We start from the raw sequence: 25,239 nt of genomic DNA on the forward strand, positions 1-25,239 counted from the left end.
CAAGCCTAATTTACAGCCAGGTTGTGCTACCAAATGTTGTGCCAGAAGGCGTTCCCACCTATCAGTTTTTACATGAGCTGGATAGCTCAAGGAGACAGGCAGTAACCACTGAATTCAGCTGATGCTGCCTGAATCTGACCGTGGTGTTCATACACATACACATGTGTGCACTCACATACACACGCATAAACACACGCGCACACGTGTCTATACCTGAAGAACACTTACCACAATCTGCCATTTTTTTATTTATTTTATTTAGAGGAATCGTAATCACACTACAATAAAAATCCAGAAGGTGCCAAGAATGAAATAAATAACACATGCAAGTGCCTGCAGGAAGAGTAAGATTAAGGGCTAGAGTAGCGAAAGAGCAGGAAAGAAGAAAACACAGTGATATGGAGCCTGTGATGAAGAGAGGGGAAAGACAGATTGATAGAGGTCAAGGTGAGGGGATTAATGATGAGCCATAGCAGCTCCATATTTCGCTGTGCCATGTCCATGATGCAGTGTAGGAGCTACCTTCTCCCACAGGACTGTCTGAACCCCTCTTTTCCTGGATCCCAATATGAGCAGGGATCTATGGGTGTTGTTTATTTGGTATGCTTTTCGGTTGTGTTTTATTTTTAATTCTTGCACACTTTTAAGTCAGAAGCTTCAGGGAGCAGTCCAGTAAGGATTTCTGAGAAGACATACTGCTCATGTTTATGTCAAGATAGTTCCATAACAAAGCCTTCAGAAAACGAAAGGTTCATTTAGAAAAATGATGTTTTCTGTTGTGAAATTTAAGGACTAGTAATGAAGTAACAGTCATGTCCATATAAATCCTGTGAAATTAAAGCCCTTATTCTTCCACTGGCTAAAATTTCTGTTCTGTGGGGACCAGACCTTATTCTCCACAGCGACAGGCCGTAGAGTTTTCTGAACCAGTGAGCTCAGTGAAGAAATAGATGCATACCGTAAATATGGGGGTAGGGGGAAAAGAGTGCTTGTGTAGAAAAGTATATGAAGACAGAGGCACCATCCCTGTGCTTGGGTAGAGAAAGTCACGACCTTCAAAGTGTTAGCATGTATTTTCTTTCTCTTATTAAGCCCCTCACCTTACCCTTACTTTAACAGTGTCCCCTGTGCCTCCTTTTAAACTGTTTGCAATACTTGCCTCCTTCTGTCTACAAGTATTTGCAGGAAGGTAAGCGCCACAGACAACTGAAAACGAAAGGACTGCAGACATTTGCTTTCACAACAGTGCAACATCACTTAGGGGGAGGGCAAGGTCAGGCCCTTTCAAACCTCTGGGAAGGAATCTTTTCTTAACACTCATTTCCTCTGCAAGGATGTGATGGCAAAAACATACATATGCATGCACAGAATCCCATTACACTTTCTGTACAAATAAAAAACCAATGCTTTTCCAGGATTGTCCTCTAGTATAGACACTAACAAGAGCGTGAAGAGAAAGTCACTTATAGGCACCATTTTTAGGCCAGTAGGAAATGGAGGAAAAAATTCTAAAGCATGGCAAAAGAAGATTGATAGATTCTTGATACACTGCTAGGGGTAAGAAAGAATTAGGGAAGACTGAGAAAACGACTGTTATAAAATAATACAGCTGAGAATGTAAAAGGGTAAGACTAGGGAGCTGCAGGCAAAGTCAGCAAAAGGAGGAAGTCACTGACAAAAAGAATATGGAGAAATGACAAAGATGAAAGCATCAGAAAAGGAAGAAAAATGAAGAAAAATTAGTCAGAGGAGTCTATAGGAAAATGAATGTCAAATAAACCTGAAATAAAACAGAGGAGAAAAGAGGCAGAATATTTAATTCTAGATAGCTCAGAAAAAGAAGGAAGAGGGATGGAAAGATATTACAGGATACAGAAATGGAGAAAAAAGAAAAGGAAACGGAAAGAAAAACACAGAAATAGATACCCTTTGTCATTTGGATTATAATATTGAACAGTACAATAAGACTAAAAAAATTGCAGTAGTATGTGTGATGGGAAAAACATATATTTATATGCAAACTAATTTCCCTCAGAGTTCAAATAAGTAAGACTGCTGTCAACTATGTTTAGGAAGCAGTGTGAGATACTGGTTGAGACTTCTGTTTGAGAAACATGAAAAATAATTACTATACAGAGGACAGACCTTACAAAGCTGTAGGGTGTCTTTACCTGCCTCTGGGATTAAATCTTTCTTTCAAATGTATGTAATCATTTTTCTATATTTATTAGAGGAAAATAAATTTAGAGGAATTAATCATACTAGAGGAAAAGTAATCCAATTAATTCTCCAAAGCCTAAAAGGAACAGTATGGACATTTTATTTTCTGATTTTATTTAATTTTTACAATGCAATGGATATATATTGACCTCTGGTAAAATATAAAGCAAAACTTAAAAAGCTGTCCCTTCTTGGAGGAATTTTTGGTAACATGCTCCCTGAGAACTGTTGTTCATGCTTTTAGCATGAGACAAGAATCCATCAGTAGATAAATCAGCTTTGGATAATATTTATTCTTCCACTAAAAGATGTGGATCTCCATCCTTTTGCAGCCCTCTCATGCTTATATTTAGAATCATTGTCTGCTCTCAAGGAAACTACAAATCTCAGACCTGATCTCATTCAGCTGCATTGTTGAAACACTGGTTTATTTTCTTTTGAGTAATGAAGCAGAACTCCAGGATATCCATTTTACTTTTGTTCTTTTGAGACAAACCTTTCACTGAATTCTATTTTTTTTTTTTTCATTTAAAGGCTTCTGCTTTGGAGTTCATCTTTCATCCACCACAGATAACTATTTAATTCCTCTTAGAAAACTTCACTCAGTGCTATTTGTTCTGTTAAACCTTTAGGCGAATTCTTCTCCTGGACTCGCACAGTGGTTCTTGACTCTAGCCTTCTGCTCTCCCTTCGTGCACAAACCTCCCACTGCAGAGTGAGCACCCCTGCCATTCACTGCTACCATCCTTTTTGAAGAGTTCCTTTAATCCCTTCCAGGGAATCTCTCCAGTGGGAAAAATTAACTCTTTGGCACAACTTTGGTCCAGATCTAGGGTCCCATAAGCTTGCAGCCTTGCAGGCTGGCTCACCCCTGCCCAATGCCTGGCAGCTGCCCAGCTTTTTCTGGCCAAAAGCTACAAGCACCCTGGTCCAGGCAACAGGGAGAGCCTCAGGCCCACGTCTGTTGCCTGCTACCCTCTTCTCCCAGAAAAGCTCCCTGTACCAAGAGTGGGGACAAGCATGGCCAAGGAGTTCATGTCATGGTGCTTTCTCACAAAGTGATGCCTCTGCACGCTTTGAGGTCATGCTCGAAATAAGGCAACCACTGTGGAAATAAGATGTTGGCTTTAAGACTACCTGATCACAAGCCAAAGGTGATACAAATACATATCACTTATTTTTAATAGGTACAGCCTCATTAGCCAAAGAATATTCCACTGTATTATTCTGTTTGCTGGATTAAGAAACTAATGCTAAATTTACCACAGGAGGGGAAAGACAGTTTCCTGAACACTTAGGGGGTGGCAAAACTATTTTCACTCACAGAAAGAAAAGGCATTCACTTGCCTGAACGGTGTTACAAAAACTCCTGAATTCATTCTAAGTTGTCAAGGATTTTGGAAAAAACAATAATTAATATAGTTGACTTTAAGCAAAAATAAATTTATAAGTAAGAGCTTTTCTCAGTTCCCAACTATGCAGAATGAAGAGACAGAAGAATTACCTCTATAACTACGGCTATAAGTTTATTTTCAGAGACTTAGTCAGGATCCAGCAGCTCCTGTCTCTTTTTCCATTGTGAGACTTGTGCAAATTCAGATTACATTAACATCTCCTGTATTTCCTTTCAAGGTATTGTGAACTACCCGGCAGCCCAAAGACCAGATCAGCAAACCTACCTGAATTTGTTATAACGAAATAGAGACTGAATGATACTCCTGGAATGTAATGCATGATGTAGGAAATCAAAGGAGAGTTATAACCTGTTTGGGTTAACATTTTACTTTCTCTGAGTAATTACTCAGAGAAAAAGAACAATATTCCTTCTATTTTCAATCACAAAACTACATATATAAAAGATACTTTAAATATGTGTGAATGCGGGGAGAAAGAGATAGAGAATCCATGCTGTGACAAAGCAAACTGTCCTGCCATCACAGTTCATCCTGGGATGAAGTGGAGTCTGTATTTCTAAAGTTTCTGCTATCTGCTGCCACCTATGGTTCAAATTGAAGGTTTTCCAAAGTTAAATTCATTGCCCTAAGCAGGTAAACATACAATGAAAGATCTAAAAAGAAAAAAAGAAAAAAAGAAACCAAGCAGACTAACAAAAATGACTAGGACTTCCAGCACGAATGATCAAAGTTGAGTCTATATTTAGGTATATGCTTTCAATTTTAAAAGGACTGAAGTCCCACTGATTCCAGTTTAGCTCAATGGATTAAAAATACATTTTTTTTTACAGCAGTGTGGACTTTCCCTAATGGAAATAACGATATTTACAGAATATAATATTGTTCTATAAAACACAGGTGATGGAAAAGGATAAATCGTACAAACCATTTTAAAAGGTCATGTTGCGTTTAGTAAACTTTGCCTACACCAGAGGGACCACATACCGGGAAGCCCAAGGAAGTTGCAAAAGAAAAGCAAGCCATACTTGGAGAGTGAATTAAATCATATCTAAGAAAAAAAGTTTTAAAGACAAACACTCCACAGTTGTAAACATAATCATTCAGTTTGCTCTTCTAGCTTCAGTTTATCCAGCATAATGCACTATTCTGAAAGTAAGTCTTTAATTACTCTTTCACACAGTGGTTTTATTGCATGGTCCAAGAATCACAGTGCAATAAGGTTTTTGACTTATGAGGCATAATTCATTGGGAAATGAAAATATATCATTGCAATTTTATATTTTTAGTGCTCCAACCAATCAGCTCATTTTAGTGCCCTTATTTACTTTGGAACCATATTTAGCAATACAAAAAATATTGTGCCTTTTCCGAAGCTCAATAATTCCTTTTTTTCTCTTAAGTACACCTGAATGATATTTTCTGTAAGATAAGGCCCTGGTTCAAATTAATAACTTCAGAGCAGCCAGAACTGCTAATCCTGTTGCCATACGCAGGCTATCTCATTTCTCTGACCTTTCACTTCCCAGTGTTCGAACCAGAGTCGCACTGAGGTTACGGTTCCCAGGTCACAAGGCCACAGATAACCTTAGATATTAGTAGGACTCCATGTCATTTTCTTACAGAAACCAGAAGTGAATCAATATTTAGAAAGCTGGAGAAACTCAGTTGTTTGTGCCCTTTTGTCCACTTATAGTTTCAAAAGCCACGAACTTAACAGCTCTGAGCATACAAAAATGAACACAGATGAAACAAAATCAGAAGTGATTCAGTTACTCGCAGGCCATAAATGTGACGGACTAACACCGTTTTGCTCGTTACTGCCCTGTGGGTGCTCTGACTCCACATCCAGGTTTAGACAGTGTTTCTTGTACAGCAGGGAAGACCTGGTGCTACGTTAACACATGCAGCTAAGTTTTCAGGATGAGCAATTCACCTATAAAGAAAAGTAGGCTTGTGCAGAGGTCACAAGAAATATTGTTTTGAATTGAGGTTCAATGACTTGACAAAAAGGCTGTTTCTCGTGGCACCTGTGCCCTGGGGCTTCAGTTCCGTTCTCATCAGCTTTGCTTGGCACCTGGGAGCTCAGGGCCCCTGGGTAGAAATAGGGACTAATGTCTTTCCTTCCTATTCTTGTCTTTTTTAATCTGCTCAGATGAAACTCTCTTCATAAAGGAGCTTAGGGACCAAGTCCAATGGTAGCTCAAAAAGCCTTTTCAGCATCTCCAATGTATCTGCAGGGGCACAAATCAGCATTGCTTTTACATGCTTATATCTATTCAGAAAATTTCACTCTAACTATACTTAGGATGTGGTTCTGCGTGTCAGTCTGTTGACTTATAAAAAAATCCTAGTGCCACCTCGTTGTGGAGAGCCCAGTGCTGCACCTAATGCTACAGATCTCTTGAAATAGGTATTTTCCACCTATCTCCCTTTAGAGGGAGTAACCAGTACTTTCAGAGCGTGTCACAACTAGTGGATAAGAGAAAAATGAATGCCTCATGCTCAACAGCCCTGCTGTCTGGTCCACACATGGAATATTGAAACCTGGGGTGCAATCCAGCCAGAGGTTAAATCACAGAATCATAGAATCAGAGAATAGTTGAGGTTGGAAGGGACTTCAGGAGATTAACTGGTCCAATCCCTCCTGGCCAAGCAGGTTGCCCAGGACCATGTCCAGTTGATTTTTGAATATCTCCAAGGATGGAGACTCCACAGCCTCTGTGGCAACCTGTTTTTCAACGTTCAACCACCTTCACAGTGTTTGCTTGTATTCAAGTGGAATTTTGTGTGTTGCATTTTGTGCCCACTGCCTCTCATACTGTTGACAGGTGCCAATGAGAAGAGTTTGGCATTATCCTCTTGACACTCTCTCTTCAGACTTTTAAACACATTCATGGGATCCCTCCTGAGCCATCTCTTCTCCAGGCTGAACAGTCTCAGCTCTCTTGAGCCTCTCCTTCTATGAGAGGTGCTCCAGTTCCTTAATCACCTTCATGGCTGTTTGCTGGACTTACTCCAGTAAATCCATGTCTTTCTTGTACTGGAGAGCCCAAACCTAGATTCTGCACTCCAGGTGTGACCTGACCTTTATAGAGGTGAAGGATCACCTCCCTCAGCCTGCTGGTAACACTCTGCTTAATGTAGCCCAGGATACTGTTGAACTTCTTTACCATGAGGGTGCATTTTTGGCTCGTGTTCAACTTGTCCACTAGGATCCTAGGCCCTTCTCTATAAAGCTGCTATCCAGCTCACTGGCCCCCATCATGTGCTGGTACAAAGCGTTATTCCTCCCCAGATGCAGGACTTTGTATTTCTCTTTGTTGAACTTCATGATCTTCTCTCTGACCATTTCTCCAGCCTGTTGAGGTTCTTCTGAATGGCAGTACAACCATCTGGTGTATCAGCCACTTCTCCCAGTTTTGTGTCATCTGCGGACTTGCTGAGGGTGCACGTCATCTCATCACACAGGTTATTAATGAAGATGCCAAACAGTATTCGCCCTAGCATTGACCGCTGGGGGACATCACTGGTGCCCGGCCTCCAGCTGGACATCGTGCCACTGATCACAGCTCTCTGAATCTGAGATAGTTTTTGGTCCACATTACTGACCACTTACCTAGCCTGCGCTTCATCAGCTTGTCCATAAGGATGTATGGAAGACAGTGTCAAAACATAAAGTTAAAGTGAACAACAGGCACTGATCTCCCTTCACCCACTAAACCAGTCGTGTAGGTCTATAACTGCGAGGTGGATGTCTAAGCTCCTACTAAGAACAAGGGAAACCTGATAATAAAATTAATATAAACCTTTTTAAAATGACAAACACTTCCTGGTGATTGCACAGTCAAGCTGACTTCGATAGGGACTGAATTATCTTTTGCAGATTTTAACACTGTGTGCCTCGATGGCTTTAGCTTTTAGAGCTTTTGGGCAGTGCAGTGTCTATTAGAATGGATCCTGACTCTGTCTGTGGCCTTTAATCTGGAACATAATGATAATAATAAAAAAGAAAATCTATCATCTTCCTTCTTCACAAAAATGTAGCTGGGAAAGGCTAATTTGCGTCATTTCCTTACGGATTCTGTTTGTCAACAACAACATTCAGCAAGACTCCTATACAAAATAGCAAGGCAAGGAAAATGCGGATTCTGAAGTCCACTGAGTTCCTGCATCCTGAATGGACACATGGAAAATCTCAGTTTTTGCCTGTATTTTTCTGGCTCTCCGGCTGGAATCTGCAAACCACCAAATTAAACTATTGTCCAGGAAAGAATGCAAATGGTAATGTATAAAGTATGTCAAAACACTGAATGGATTATCAAACAGATCTAATTTGTAAAAGAAATCTTTAGTACTCAGCCAGTGAATTATGAGATTAGTGTCACAGAGGGATAAACTTGGTATTCCACCAGGAAATATTATGTTACTCTAAGCATCCCAAAGTATTTATCTCCAGTAAGTGCTCTGTACATTGTTATCAGAAACAATGATTGCATAATAAACAACACTAATACTCGGTTAGCCAGACCTTGCCCAAATGCAATGTCCTTTTTGGTACTGTGAAATGATCTTCACTGACAGGAGTAAAATTTCACCTTCCTCCTTCCAAAAAGGCCACATCCCTGAGGGAATCATTTCAATCCGTGCCATCTTTTCTTGTTTACATTTATTAACTTTAAATTGAAGCTTTCTTGGGCTTTTCTCTTTCTTTCTTTCTTTCTTTCTTTTTTTTCCCTAGAAGGTAAGAATGGAAATGCCTTAAAAATGTTAGTGTGGGCATAATCCTAAAACAGGTCCAATCACGCTGGAGCTTTCAACAACCCTCTTGCAACTAATAAGTTTCACAAATTTCTGACTATTTCTTCACATGGCACCTGCAAAGAGAAACCAGAATTTTAGCTAGAGATAGACATACAAAATTGGATTTAATCTAAGGAAACAGCAGCTCCGCTACAGCCACTTGTTACAAAGTTAAGCAGGTGCCACTTGAAGAGTTGTCAGGGACTAAACTCCTCATCTGTTCATCATACATCCTGGAGCTAGAAGAAAATCACATAAATTTTCTTTTTCCCTTTTTCAGTTTCCTGAGCTATGAGTAGCTAGGGCATAGGAACCTCCTGTGATGTGAATTGTCACAAGGGTGCAGGATGACAAGACAGACTGATGAGCTTCTGCTGGGAAAAAGGTATATTGCCTCTCCAAAAGTCATGGAGTCATTTGCCAGTGGCTTAGAAAGGCTGATGGACACTCAAAGATCTACAGAACAAGGGCGTCTGGATGGTTTGGGGTGGGCTGGAAAGAATGCTGTCACTTATGGAGTCTGGTTAGTGTTCATATTCAGCTTCATGAGACGTCTGCTGTGGGCTGGAGTTTACTCTGCTCAGGTTGAAGTACTGCTGTATTATCAAGAGCAATCCCCTCCTGGAGTGATGTCCTCATGCCATAGTGGTGTTGCTCGTGATTAGGGGTGTGAGCACTGCCTTTGCAGGACAGTCAGTGCCTGGGATGCTCCCAAACAATCATCCATGATCCCGCTTATCCCAACCTAGCTGCAGTACATGACCTACCTGAAAAACTGGCTGGCAATTTCTCAAATACAGTATAAATTCAAAGACTTTTTCATATGCTGAGAATTATGGATCTTCACACATTTTTATTGCAGTGGAAACTTGCTGGTGAGTTGTGGTCTTATGACGTCTTCATTTTCTTTTGCATATTCAGGTGAGACATAACCATTGCAAAAGGAAACTGTGTCATTTCTTGCCAGTGTTTAATTCAAAGCTCAGGGAAGAGGACAGTGGGTTCAGGAAATATCAGGAGATTCCTACTGTCTTTATAACTTGGATGAAACATGTTGAGGAAGATGGGAACACAATTTAAATGTAGTAAAAGTATATCTGAGATTGCCCTACCTACCAGAAGCTGCAACAACATACTGAGCACAATCTCCACAGAGATGGAGTTAAAAGTAGACAGCAACATGGCATTGATGATATCCTGACAGAGAAAAGACAAAAAAGCAAGCAAGATGTTGTCTGTCTGTCTGTCTGATGGCTTGACTGGCTGTCTCATGCTATGCAAGGTGACAAAAGGAGAAGGAAGGATGGGACATGATCAGAGTTTGAAGTCCTGTTTCTTCTGCCGTCCAGTGATCACTACAACCTAGACTGGCACTTCATTTGCTGGTGACCAGGTTGCCTGGCTTGTGTTCATTAGCCCCTGTGCTCCCCTCCAAAGCCCCTCCTTTACAAAACACAGACTTGAAAGGTGAAGCAGTAATTCAGGAAGTCTCCTAACACAGCAGGGTTCAGTTCGTAATATGGAAGGGTTAGGATCGAAAACCAACGCAGTTTAATTCTGTTTTCAGAAATCAATACCTAATGCAGGATTATCTTTAATGGCAGACACTGTGGTGTCAAAGGACTGTGTCAGATTTCAGACCTTTCATAGTTTAAATTCCTACGTTTAATCAAAGGTTAACTGAATCATTACCGGTGGTGAAGACTTACTTCGACGTGGCGTTATTGTGGGTGGCCTACAATAAGTAATACCGTATTAGGGGAATGGCATCCTGCATGCAAATAAGTTTCCCAGGCACGTCTCTGTGTATTGAAAATGTATGTGACAGTATAGTCAAAGTATCTCTCAGGAGGCAGTGCAAATTGATTCTAGCTGCAGTAATTGTTTAGCTACTTCATCCCTTAGACAAATAAACATAGTTTTTGTTTTGAATCTTCAAATATCATTTCCTTTCAAATAAAATAAAATGAAACAATAAAAATTATTTTTCTTTAATTTCTGAATGGCAGAACTCATATAATCAGAATTCTGTCTCATTTTCTCAGACTACATTTTGTTATTCATCTTATTTTTCTGGGCACTTTAAAGAAAGGGGATCAAAGTTTTCAGACCTGATTGTTGGTTTGGTAATACTCAGCATACATAAATAAAGCAGGACATAAAATGGAAGCGGATTCATACCCTGAAACTGAAGCTTGTATGCCATCTTTTCCGTTTGTAGTAACTTACCTCTGTTGCAATCAACTTCTGCAAAGAGAGTACGAAATGACTGCAGCATCCACACGTATTTGTTAGTCCTAAAGTGACTCTACACTTAGATAGACTCGAATTTTCTGTCCTTTATTCAGTTTTATGGTACCTAAACTATTGTTTAGTTTGGTTGATGTTTGGCACTTAGAATGTTAATAGTCTACATTCATTACCTTTCTCCAAACTATTTCATTTGGAATGATTTTTATTTTCAAACTTTACAGGGCTTGAACAAATGTATATAAAACTTCTACGATATCATTAAGTATATTACTTATATATCATTTATGTATCGAGCACTTGTTCTAGATTTTTCTCATAAAATTTTCAGGTCTAAAAAACAGTGAATTATGTCATTAGTAGAGCTGCTTTAAAAAATTGGAACTGAAAGTTCTTTCAACAACAACCAAAAAATATCTATTTCTACTAAACATGGATTTCCACGGTACATATGTCACTAAATAGAAATATTCATGGCAAGGGGATTACTTTTTAGAAATATTTGTGTTTTCACTGAAAACCCTGGAATGAGGTGTCTGGGTTTCCAATCACAAGATCACATATTTTGATGTTGTGTTTAAAGTATTCTGCATTTTATTTGACTCCTCCCTTTGCACCCCAGTTCCATTAAGGACATAAGCAGTTAAATAAAATTAAGAGATAGCATTTGTTAACCTTCTGAAAAAAACAGTAGGAAAAATGCATTTCCTAATACTCGGCCCTGTATGTTAGTTATGGTAAGGGCACGACTGTATGTATTTTTGAAAGTGTAGTCATACCTTACTTAGTTCCTTTGTAGTTTTTAAGCATTAAAACTAATCCAGCTCCACCAGGGTTATAATTACACAAAATTAGTAATGGTGAACTGAGCAGAGGGAGTCTTCCATGCTGTAGTGTCTAGTGCAGCGTTTCATGCAAAAATAGAATATTTTTTGCTATTTTTTGCCCTTTTCATTAACACCCAGAAGAAGAACATTGCTTTCCTCTTGTCCCTACAAAAATAATGCATGACTTGAGAAAAATTAAAATTTGTGCAAGCCATTAAGATGCAATTAACTTCCTACTTTGCATCCTGAAGGTTTCAGTTAAGTGACACAGAGAGCTACGGAAAGTAGTGGGAATCCTCCTCCATGTCTGGCTGCACCAAGTCTTTCTTGCTGTATCCCCTCTTTTGCTTCTGCCCCTGGCCTGATTCCAGACACACCTTCAGTCAAGCAGCCCAGATGTAAATGAAATTTGTCATAATTGGGAAAGCAAAAATCTCATCTCGTCCTCCTGAAACTGCCCCTTTGTTCAATGAAAACAAGAGATCCATTCCAGTAAACGAAGTTGTGGTGTTCTGTATTGTTTAGGCAACGCACTGAATTTCTCACTAATTTTCTTCAAAAATAAGACCTGCTCTTGAATGGGTTAATAAAGCAGTATGAAGTCTGCTGGACACAGAAGGTTATGCAAACTGACTGCATGCTAAGCCACCCATTTCTGATGCTGGATATATAAGGGTATTAACAAAACGGGGGACCTGCATCTGCTCTGTGTTTATAGACAAGCATAAAATTATTCTAAGAATTGTAGATAATATGATTCAATGTGGATACAAATCTCTGGAGGATTTACGGAATTCATTTTATTTCTGAGAAGACTTTGATCTGTCCACATTGCCATTTTCTGTTCTAAATAACAATTAAGCCATTAAAGCAGTATAACTGAAGCCAAGTTTTCTGCAGATTTCCACCCAACAATAGATCTCAGATCGTAACACAGAATAATTTATATGACAAAATAAATCATCCAAATTTTGCTCATCAAAAAAGAACTAATATAAAATCTAATCCAAAAATGACATCTGCAGTCTTAAGCAGAGCAGTGTTACTTGACTGATTAGATATCATGTTCGACCATAAAGAATTCATGGACTCTCTTTGTTCCAAAAACTATCTGAGCTGTGAATTTATATTACTTGTTTGTCCAATATTTTAGACTGCAGTGGAAGTATTGAAATGTGTCAATAATTTGTTACTTTAGATTCCTTACCTCAGAAATGTGTTTTCAATTCCGTCTGGACTAACATCTACTTCTAACAAGCTTAACTGTTTCAACATATCCAAGGCCAAAAAAACAGGTCTGGTGCTAAATAAAAAATCTGGGGAACATTTCAGTGACTCAACCAAAAATGAGAACCATTAGCAGTCACAATTTCAGCTCTCTTCAGTGGTTCATCTGAAAACTTACCAAAATAGCTACTTGAACATAAGAGTGTATCCTTAGCCTTTCTGGCTTCTCAAGGGACAGTGCACCTCACGCAGATTTCACAATGACTGTAATTAGTCCAGATGAGTAGAAACGTTTTCACAGCTAAGTTCCTCCAAACCTTTAGAAATAGTGCTGCTCCCATTTGCCATGACTGGCATACGATGAACCCGGTATGCAACAAGAAAAGAGCAGAACATGCTCCTTGCCTCTGAAAAGTTTTCATAGTCCCTTATTTTCCCCAGTTTAATAGCAGTCATCTGAACAAGAGATATGTGGAAGATATTTCGTGTGAAGAGACTTAAAATTATTATGAGTCAGGGAGGTGGGGTTATTTGCTGAAAATATCTTGGTAGCAGTTAGAGAAGAGGAGAAAATATTCCTCCTCTTAAATCTTCCCTTCCCTTGCATGTTATAATACAGATTTAGTTTTTTTGTACTTAAAAGGAAAGGGAGATTTCCTAGTCTTTTAGTCAATTTCCTTTAACTAAGAGCAGCAACCTCAGTTTCCATTTGAGAGTAAAGGTCTCATTACAGGACCATAGAATAAATAATGAATAAAAACATTTTCTTTTTCATTTTCTTTACTTTTTATGAATTACCTTTTTACTTTTTTTTTCATTTCATAACCCAAATCATTTAGGATTTACAGGTTAAAATCTTCCTAAAATGTCTATTTGTCACTTCTAGGGTGACAATCTCTAATATTTTCCCCACCTAGAGAATCCTTGAACTTTTTAGAACAACTCAGAATACATTTATTTTGAGAATCCAGTTATTACTTGAGGTATTTTAATCCCATGTCATTCATAAAATGGTTTACTCTTAATCTGATTTGATGGTTAAAGCTCTTTCCTTAAGGTCTATTGAAAAGCTTTCCCTTGACAGTTGCTCATTTTGCTGTCGTATCCATGCAATCTGGGAACTTTTCCATGATAAAAAAACCCTCATAAGTCATCTAACTCGCAAAGTTTACTGTTCCTGAAAAAGGTCTTGGAGCCCAAACTTCAGCATTCATTGAACCCGGCTACTTTCTGTGTGCTTTTCTAGACCAATGTCCTATTTTTCTGAGAAAAGTTATGTGTGAAATACATATTTCATCACCAGCAACTAGCAAAGAAATCAGCTTGTCCCAGTAGGCCGGCTGTGGTAAGAGAAAACCAAAATCGATTAACCTTGAGGTAACTGAGTCTTAAATATACTTACAGAAGAGCATTGCTCTTGTGTTCACAAACTAAGCAAACTATACTTAGGTTCCTCCAGCTAAAGTGTGTACTATACTATCCCTCTGATACTCTGCTGATACCAGAATATAGTTCAGAGAAAGTCTTAAGATGTTTTAAAGAACCTTTTGCCTCCTTCTCCTTTTGAGCTTTCCTTGGTTTTAATAGTGCAGAAATAGGAGTATTTGCAAATGCTTTTATTTTTAGTTTTGGGTCCAATCCCGCAGGATACTGGGAATCCTAAGCACAAAGTTTAAGTCCTGCCTCATCTAAGTCTGATAATGACTTAAAAATTCTAAGTCAAAAGAATTTAACAAACACCTTAACTTTCATAAATCAGCTTTCCTCATCTTTAAAGCAAAGAATGCTCATCCATATCAGATCAAAGTTCCAAGATGTTTATATGTTTATTATGATCAGAATATCTGAATAACCACAGTGTAAATTCTATATTTTTTGTCTGCTACTCCAGCAAATCACCCTGCACCTCTGCGGTAATAATATCCGCCAGGAATTCCAATCAGCTAAAGCATGATCTCCACTTCCTGAGAACATGTGGCTGTTCTCAGGCTGTCGATTCTTTCAAGTGTATCTCTATTTGATCTCCTAAAACATTTGCAAAATTTTTGTCCCATATGAGGCTAAATGAATTGATATATAATTTCTAAGTAACTCATTTTTTAATAATGGCATTTTACTAACTATGGCTCAGTCCTTGGAGTCCTTGCTTGTACTAAGTGTAATCATAAAAAAAATCTGCTAAAGCTTCTCCAGTTTCTAACCCCTCTCTCCTTATCAGCTTTGGACATATATTGTTTGGCTTTATGCCTTGTCATGTATATCATCCCCTGACTCCTTAATAAACTTTGCTAGGGTTGTTAGTACAGTCCTTTTTTTTTTTTCTTGGATTCCATAAAACTTGAATCTCTATTTTAGTTTTCTCAGTCTTTGCAGTTAGAGCAGCATTTACAGCACAATCATTCTACACCTCTGCTATGCCCTCAGGTTAGCTTTTAAACTTCAGATTGTCTGCATCTCCAAAGCCAGTCTACACTTTCAACATAACTACAGTTTGCAAAAGAAACTTTATAAATAAAGAATTCTCTCAGAAAATTGATTCTAGCAATAGGTTTGCATGAACTACAGCAGTCTAAAGTGTCATATTTTACACTGTAAAATAAATTTTAATTTGATGGAAAAGACACATTTTTTGGCTTCAGGGCTATTCCTATCAGGACTGAATCTGTGTTTGGGATTATCTGTACAAGTTTAACAATGTCTTTTTCCCCTAAATCACTTACCCGAGAATATCATTGGCATATATATGTATATTTCATGACGTTTCAGATTCTGTACTTTCACTCATTTTTACCAATGGCTAGTTTTGAAATCCACCAGTTTTCAAAGAGTCTAACATTTTATGCCTGACATTGCTCTAGTCTGCAAATGTGCTGTTGTCTTTTTACTATGAGTCTTTTCTGATGAGGTGAGCTCCAATGAGGGCAGAAATAAATGTGTTTAGAGAAGGGCAAAAAGCCACCCATGGATTATTATTACTTAGCGTTCACACAATGGAAGAACCTAAATACCAATTAGAGCAGAAAACCGTTCCCACCCTGTTCTGTCAGGCATATATAAAGATACAGACAAGGCAGCATGGGCCCTAACAATTTACAACCTGCCAACAGAGAACAGATGGATGAGATGAGCATATTGAGTTATATATAAGTCATCTATTTCCAAGAAATCTCAAACCTCTAATTGGAGTCAAAAGGCTGAATTTATGCTGGGATGAGAGATCCCAATGATGGGATGAGAGAAGTTTGCTAAACACTGATTTTTAATTTAATTTGAGAGAAGAGTTTCAGTTAGTTGGTTATCATATTGAAACTAGTACTGTTACCCTGGAATCTGACACAACTTCTTCACCTGTATTTGGAAACCTTGAGGAATAATATATAATGAAAATGTTAGCTCTCTGGCATAAAAATGGCTCAATTCTTCAGAGTCTCAAAATCATACTATAAATTTGTGTTCTCTGATGCAGTACTTTGAATGTGGTACTTTTCAGCTATGGTCATAGCTACGTAACTATTGCTTTTGCAATTGCAACTCACTTAATGCTTCTCAAAGTTATTTGATGAGGTACATAGGTAACCAGATACCAAATACGGGACAAATCTTACAGGCTGGCAGCCGTTCTGTTTTGAGCTGATGCCTCCTTCACACACGCAGCCCCAGATGAGGCACAGGTCAATTTTGTATGTTCCTGCAGGAACTGAGACAGACTCCATGCCTCTGAAAATCGTGCCAGCAAGGGACAGAGAGTTGCAGCCTCTGCTGGGAAAAGGAAACTCAGAGCTGGAAACACGCAACCATTTAAATCCCATATGAATTTCCACTCAAGCGTTGGCAGTTATCTTAGCACACTGAGAGCAGAATCAAAGATATCCTATACTTGAGGTTTAATAGTAGTTGTATATCACAAATGTTACCACGCTTGTGGTTTGTGTGCCCTCAGCACAGAAGGAGGCCTCCAACCACACTAGCCAAAACATTGCACAGGCAATCTTTACTATACGTAGTCTTTCTTGAGATGGGCAAGGGCTGCAAACTTGGAATATTGCACTCTTGCTTGGTGAATTATGAGTGAAATCAAACCTCATACAACTCCTCCTGTCCAAAGTACATTAATAATCCCACATGCACGGTTCAATCCCATTGCAGAGACTGATAAATGAGGAGTAAATTGATAAAGCTTTACTCTTTTAAAATATCATTTTAAAATAAAGAATTCTAAGTCTATCTTATCAAATCCTCTGTAGTATTTTATCATAATCTTTCCTATGATATTTTAACTCTTCCTTTTAATCCAAACTGACTTTGTAATGGTGGCCTAATAGTATATGTCATTTCCTATGAATAATGCAACCTTTCTCCCTCCCTTTGACAGCTAATATTTCCAGGCCAAGACTTCTATCACGTGGCCATTTCCAAATGAGAACATAGGAAAGGTTGTATCACGTCAAACCAAATTCACCTTATATTCTGTTCTTCTATAATGGTCAGCTGTTGAAGCCCAAGAAAAAAGGTTAAAATAGGTTTAGAATGTAGGGTTGCTTTACCTGAATATTCTCATAGATTCCACCAGCTCACAGCTCAGGAGCTTCTTCATTCAGAGGCAATGTCTTTTGCTTAATAACATCTTATAAAGTTTTCTTCCATTATTCCGTCCAGTCATGGTTTTCAAAGTGTTTGAACTTGTAAAATCTCCAGTGCTTCAAGCTAAAGAGGTTCTTATTTTAACTTCACTTTATGAAAGAGAGTAAAAGACTAAACAATCATTCCCTCATCACCTGCTCTGTGCTACTAATTTAATCACTAAAGTATGAGTTTAATGTATGATATATATTCTTTCATTTATTTCTTGCCTCATAGTGGAGGTTCCTTCTTTTTTCCTTGTATGGAAACTAATTCTTCTAATTAAGAATTCTTCTAATTCTTCTGCCTAATTCTTCTGCTACTATATTCTCTTTGAGAAGGAGGCAGCCATTTAAATGCAGACAAAATTCAAGATAAAAAAACAGCGTTATATGGTGGTAGAATTTTTTCTTTCTGTTTTCTGTTGCTTTGCAACATTTGATTTACTTTTCTGACTACTGTTAAATAAAGAGCTGATTAAATTACAAGGTGAGCTCTAAGCTGCTATAATGTGAAAAATGAGCTCTCTTCCATACTCAAATATATATGAACTAAAAAACTAGTAGGTCCAACTGGAGAGAAAGCTTTTAAAATGCTGTTAATCAGAATTTGAAATGCAAGTTATTAAAGCTGGAAAAACGTCTTGATGCAAAACATTTCTAAGCTTCTTATATTTTGCTTTTGTAAGTTATTTCAGATGAATTCTAGAATATTTTCGTAGAAAGTTACTCTCTTTCTAGAAGCAGAGTTTCAATTCAGCTTCTAAAGAAAAGAGCCAAATCCTGCTGCTTTTACCAAAGTGAGTAACCCTTTCAGGGCATAATCTGCACTCATTAATACTGATTTAAATCCAGAGTAACAGTACTAGCTTTATTGGACCTTATATAGCTTTGGAGCTATGTGGTACTTTGGCAAAATTCTTTTACCAACATTTCTTACACGACAAAAGCAAATAATTGCTAATTACTTTAAAAAATCTTTTCAGAACAATCAGTATATTTTCCCTCAAGCAGTCATTTCTAATATGCATTTCCATCCCTAAATTTCTTCATAGTGTGATATAAAGCCAAGAACAAAAAGGGGGGAATCTTTCGATTTGGCCCCTTTTACTTTGGCAGATTCAGACATATACATGTAAATCTATTTGGACCCTATATGGTAAGGCCTACTGTCATTTCTAGCAATTAGTTTTGACTAATTCAGTTGATACAGTATGATTTTTTCCACAAATATCTAAGATCAGAACTCGGCCGTGCATTAACAGTATATCTTAAGATATAAGGTACTGCATAGTTTTCCTCCTATGATATACTGCTAAAAAATTTTTGTCTCCAAGACCAGAATCAAGTTCCTCCAGCACCACTTACGCTTAAGAATGGAGGAATATCTGACTACACTACCCAGCTTTTACTTACCATGCTTTGTGTCAGAGTCATACTTCTGTGGTAAGACCAGAAGTTAGTACAGCAGCCAACTTACGCAACTGCCCTGTAAAGTCCATTTTAAGTCAGCATAGTTGGCATGATCAGTTTAGTAGAGAAGTGCTACTTACTGGTGTGGGCCTTGGTAGATACTGTGCAGGCAGCACCCTTGAGAGCAGTTCTTCATTCTTGAGAACGAGTTGCTGCAAAGCCTGGAGATGGCTGCAGGAAAGGCAAGGGTTGTGGAGACTACACTTGTTTATTTCATGGCAGCAGTGAGACAAAGAATTAAATTCCCAGGTGGCTGTTTAAGGAATAACACTAACATACTTATGTACGGCTACCTATATGCATATCTGAAGTTGGTATGTTCACCATTCTGTGAAATACCAACACAAACAGCTGGTTATTTTTTATTCTTGAGATTTGAAATAATTCACCTGCATATATCCTGAGCTGGGGGAACTAACCACAGCAGCTGTAGTGCGGCATACAATCTCCTGCACATGTATGTAGCATTTGTTCCTTTAACTCATCAATCAGCAGCAAATTAGAATATTAAGCCATCCAGCATATGGCAATAGGCTGACAAAAATGACATCTGTTTTTTATATTAACAGTAACAGAGTGTGCTTAGCAAGTGTTCTGCTTTATTTATGTGAAATGGAAAAGCAAATATGTGATAAATCATTAGAATATATTTGTACTGCACTGAAGTCCCAGAGACAGAGAACATTTAGGGTTTATGTTGCCATCTATGTGAACAAAGCATTGATTTCATCTCTGCTGGGAGTCCCACCTAAGAGGTGCCTAGGAAAATGAGCCCGAGATGGCGCAAGGCAGCCAGGTTGAGCCAGTGAGGCAGAGGGAACTGCTGGTGGTGAAAGGAGGTGAGGCCCCCAAAGCAACAAAGCTGGGAACAATTACATTGGCAGAGGATTGTGTTTATTCAGTGTTTGCCACCAGTAGGACTACTGTGTTCTCAACGTTTCTCCAGCTAGACTCTGTGATAGGTAGCAATGAGCAGGACGAGGGGCACAGGGATGGCTTTTCGCGACAGATTTCAAGTTGTAGTTATCATACGTGAGCTTTCAGTGATTCGGGCTTGAACGTGGAATGGGATTGCTGGCCAAATAATCCATAACTCAATTTATATTTTCCTCAGCTCACCCAAGGGTTCTGGTCCTACTTTAGTACCATCTTCCCCAAAGAGGACACCAAATGCAATGAGAGAGAGAGAGAGTGGAGAGGAGCCCCTCACTCTGTAAATACTCAGGGTTTGTTCTCCTCTCATAAGCAGCTTCATGTTTCTGTGCCTCCAGGAGCTGATCTACTGGCCTTGTAACTGCGGTGTCCTTGGGCGCTTAGCTTCCTCACGCTTCATCACTATTCAGTTTCCCAGCTCATGTCAGATCCAGTCCCCACTACCTTGAAATCAAATGCTACCTTTTATGGCTACGTGTAAACTATTAAAGAAAATGGACCAGAACCCATTCTGGAGGTCCCCCACCTCTAAGGGCAAGCAGCATATCAGAGTAATCAATGCTCTGTCCAAAAGATATACACCCTCTCGAAACTCAGAGAGCCTCAGATTGTGAGAAATTGAAAGAAACTATTTAGATTCCTTTTAATCAGGATCTCTCAATCTATTCTACACACTCTGCAGCATTTACGCCTATTTTCACCAGTGTTTTCATTGTATTTTTTGCGATTATTGTTCACAAACAGACAGAGCAATTGAGGACTCTTTTGAGCTCTTATGACCACATAAGCTCTCAGAATACTTAAATCATGTTTATTTCGTTATTCTGAAATCCCTTTACTGACATTTATGGAGAAAGAAGTTTTCTTTTTCTAAAGTGTTCTAAAGCATTCTAGTAGCTTCAGTTTAACATTTTCCAGGACTCAGGACAAATTTTTTCTGGGTCAAAATAATAAAGTTACTATTTCCTGCAGTATATTTTAGAAAATGAAATAGAATGTAGCAACAATTCTGCAAAAATTGCAGAATTATATAGCATATTAATATTATTACTTCTTTAAGCATTTTAAATAAAACCAAGAATCAAGTAACACTCCTGAACAGTCATTTAAATGCCAGACAGTATCACTTGGATTTACATTCACAAGACAGGGCTGAACCAAAGTGTGTTTTGGACAATGATCACATGAGTGTCTGAGAATGAGAAGATGCTAAAACCCAACCTCGTTAAGACATATTTAGTGGATCTACTTTCAAAATTGTAGAATTTGATTGTTTGAATGCGTTACCTGGAACAATATTCAATTAAAGATCAATGGACCACAAATGCAGCTGAATATAAGCTTGTGAACTGCACCAATAAGCATATGTAATATTGATTGTACCAGTATTTTCTTTCTATCAGAATTATAAAAAATACACAATGCTATCTAAATAATACTGTATTTCCTTGTCTGTGGGTTCAGACAGAGGATAAATCTGATCTACTGTAATCTTTTTTGATTCATAATTTTAACTAAATTTAAAGGTTTTGACTCTGTTACCAGTACTTCTGCTAAATTATGTTTTATTCCATGTGCAATTCCATTATTTTCCAAGAGGAAAATAGCAAGAACACCAAAAAGTTCTCTGGTCCAGCTCCTTACATCAAATATTGATCATTTTACTCTTGGCAGCCTCCCCTCCATGGCTTGCCCTGGGCTCATTCTGACAATCGGCATGGCTTAGAAGGTAGATAGACCTTAAAGCATAATCTCCTTCAAAGACATCCTAACGTGATGAACCTGCAAAGGGAAAAAGTCTCAGAACTGCAGAGCTTTACTCGTATCCATCCTGCTGTTATCTTCACCGTGCGAAGCAACGTGAGAAGCGTTTTAAGACTCTCTATTTTGGACTTACAGTGTATCTTTATACACAGAGTAGTACCACACAGACCAGAGTCTGCTAGGTTAGCATAGTTAGGTACTTAATACCGCTCTACTGGTCCCAACACTCAAGCTGGCTCACTCAAAGCCAGTTTTGTAGCTATGTTCTGCTGTAGATATGGCTCGTTCTTTAGGTGTCAGCTCACTAAAGTACTAAGTGCTACTCAGAATTCAATAATTAAACTAATGACATAAATATTAAAGTAATCTTAACAGATTACCTGCATTTATTTTTTGAGGACGTGATAAGGACTCTGAAAGGACTCTACTATTGATTTAGTGGACACTAACTACTAAGCTGGTGTTTCTTTTTTCTTCAGTGAATAGCTCATTGTCATAAAGATGCAGTTGGAAAGAGGCAAAGGATTCCTTAATTTTGGGTTAATTTTGGAAAATAATTTCAATCAAAGAACTTGAAAAATCTGAATATGCAGAAATCTTCATACTGATATTTTGATAACATTTCAATTTTTCATTTTCAAACATTTGCTTTTAGAAAATAGCTAACAGTTATTTAAAATTTACTTTTTTCAAAGATAATTTACTTAATGCATCTATTTTGAGCTCCAACAAAACATTTTGCATTCTCCACAATACACTTCAGGATTTAACCTTTTTTTTCATCAAAATTTCTAATGCATGACTCTCAGCCAAATATATAGAATTGTAAACATTCATGTTTATATGTATGTCCATACAGTGAGTCAAATATGAATTCCTGTTATGTTGCCAGTGCTACTATTTTTGAAATGAAAATTTACTCCTTATCTTTAGCCTAATTCTGCAAGAGCGTGAGGAACCTTCCTGTTGTGATGACAGCATCAATCCACTTGATACGTCTTCGCATAAACATTAGGCAGCCTCCCTACGTGAAGTATATTGCTGAATGACAAACAAAGTTTGGGGGTGTAGAGCTCAAATTTGTCTTGCTGTTTTCCAGTGAATATTTAGTTGGGAAAGAGCATATTCTATTACTCTTATTTCAAGGTTTAGTATAAAGAATTTTCAATCAACGTATTATGGTTCACAGAAATAACGCTCTCCAAGAATAATCTCTGAGGGCTCTGTTAAACAACAAACAGTTCCTAAGCTCTCTGAGAGGAAGCCAGGGAAAGGCCACAAGTGATACAGAAACTGCCTCTATACGCAGACGGCTGATCTGGCAAGACAATAGCCATCACACTGAAGAAGGCCTCTTTTGGTTTTCATTTCCTTTAAATCTCTCTCAATATTGAAGCCACAAGAGTTGCAGGCCGTTTGGGAAGAGAAGTGTTTTAAATGATCTTTTTCTTGCCACAGACCCACTGGATAAACCAGGATAATTGCCTGAACTGGTTAGGCTACCATTATTTTGGTGACAGATTTTTTAATCCAATGTCATAACACATCTTTGTTTATTTGTTGATAAGAAAGTCAACTCAAAAAAGGATAGTATCATTATTTTCATGTTTACAAACTTCTTCCCCCCCCCCACCCCCAATCGGGGATTTGTCCCTTAACTGGAAAATATATGGCCCATGACGTTCTTTGCATCTCTTTTTCTAGTTGTTACTTTTTCTGTGTACATCCTTAAACAGCTTTCTGGCTGACCTACATGCATCTTGGCTGACATCAGCTGGGAGAGTTGAAATGTCTTGAGAATACCCTCATCTTTAGGACTAAGATGTTCAGCTGACATAAAAGTCAAATAATTTTTGGACACTCAAGTACAGACTGACGAAGCAGCATGAATAAATTAAAAAGAACCAACTTGTACCTTTACCAAGAACGTAAAGAGAATATAACAAGAACAATTCAAAGCGTCGCTGGAAAAGTTCACATATATTTTTAATTAAATTGTATTATCACATAATTATTGTATTATGCTATAATATCATCTCCAGATTCTTCATGTACTGATTTCATTCCATCAGAAAGCTGTTCTGGAGAAAACAGTGAACCAGAACGTTACCTGCCATGTTCAATCTAACAAGCAAAGGACTGGTACTGATTAAGCAGGATGCTCAACTATTCTGAAAATCTATCCAGATGGAAGGTTTTTAAAAGATTCATAAAAGTATTTGAATTTTTAAAAGCCCCAAAATAAAAAGGAATGTGTTTAGAAATCAGATATATTGCTGTAGCCTGAAAGAACCTGGAGTGTAGAGGCAATCACCAAGAACCTCATCTGGTGGAAGCCGGCTCAGATGTTTAAGCTGGGGCAGCTCCGCTGATGTCACTACAGTTACACTCATTTGGAAGCACAGCTTACATTTGGGATCTGGCATAACGTGAAAAATAGATTTGCTTAAAGAGTTTACATTCTCCCAAAGGATATGACAACAACTGGAGTTAGTCCCAATACCAATATGTTTCAATAGCTATGTTATGTATAATTGCATGCAGATCACTGTGCGCAACATGTATCTTGATCTGCCATTTTTAAAGAAATGATATGGTAGTAAGTTTAAGACAAAAAAATTTCTAAAAAATCAAACAAATACTCAGTGACTTGCAAATCAGGTCACTATTAATTCAGTGATAATAACAGCATTTGTCCACCTGTTGCTACATTGTTAGGAAACCAACCTTCTAAAAAGGCTGCAGTTCTCAAAGGCTTCTTGACCTTCAGTGTAAGAGGACACTTCACCATTGGAAAAACTAGCACTAAGTAAAAAAGACTGATTCTCAGGAGACACTTTTATATCAAGCCCTCGAAAAAGATTCTTAAACATAGAACATTTCTTATTTCCCCTCCCTGGTCCACTGTTACTGTAATAGAAAGAACTCTGTTCTGTTCCTTAAACACAGGCTGCAGCCATGCTTTGAGGTGTCCTAAGGCATCTGAGACATCACGGGACTGGCAGATAGGACACAGGCCGTACAGGAGACTCGCTCTGGATAAGATGGTGCTGGAACTTACAGAAGATGGTTCTGGATCTGCAGCTGGCAGCCACATGGCCTACGGGACTTAGTACCTACAATGAGGCAGCTGAAATGGGTCCAAATACAGATATTTCCATTAATAATAGAGCATCGGAGAATAGAAAAGCTCTGCAAAACTGACATATTCTGTGAATATCTCCAGCTCTGAAATGAAAGCAGTAATTCATCCTAGCACTAATACTTTATTTTCAGATAAAGTTGAAAATAACTTGGGATAAAGAAAGCAATTTTAACATGACAGAGATGGAAGTTGAAAGTTCTAGGAAATTATTTTATTAAATCCAAAATAGTTAGATATAAACATTTTAAATTCAATAAACTCTTAGGAACAAGTTTTAGAAACAAATCAATGGGATGCTAGCTAGATAGTTGATGATTCTAAGTTTTCTTTGCTTTTATGTGACCTACTTTGTAGATATTTAGCTGACAAAGTACTGAGAAATATTGTAGACGATTTATGAAAGTAATAATGTTCTTATTTTTCAGGATTTGCAAGAAGTGCTTGCTACTATCTCCCACTGACTTGAAGATTGCATCCTGTCTTCTCTGATTCAAAGCCAGCAATGATAACTCATTCCTTCAGCATGTCCCATTTTGGTTACAGCAGTGCAATTTACTTAAGATTGA

The sequence above is a fragment of the Struthio camelus genome, chromosome 2 (genome assembly GCF_040807025.1).
Source record: "Struthio camelus isolate bStrCam1 chromosome 2, bStrCam1.hap1, whole genome shotgun sequence".
Classification (NCBI taxonomy): Eukaryota; Metazoa; Chordata; class Aves; order Struthioniformes; family Struthionidae; genus Struthio; species Struthio camelus.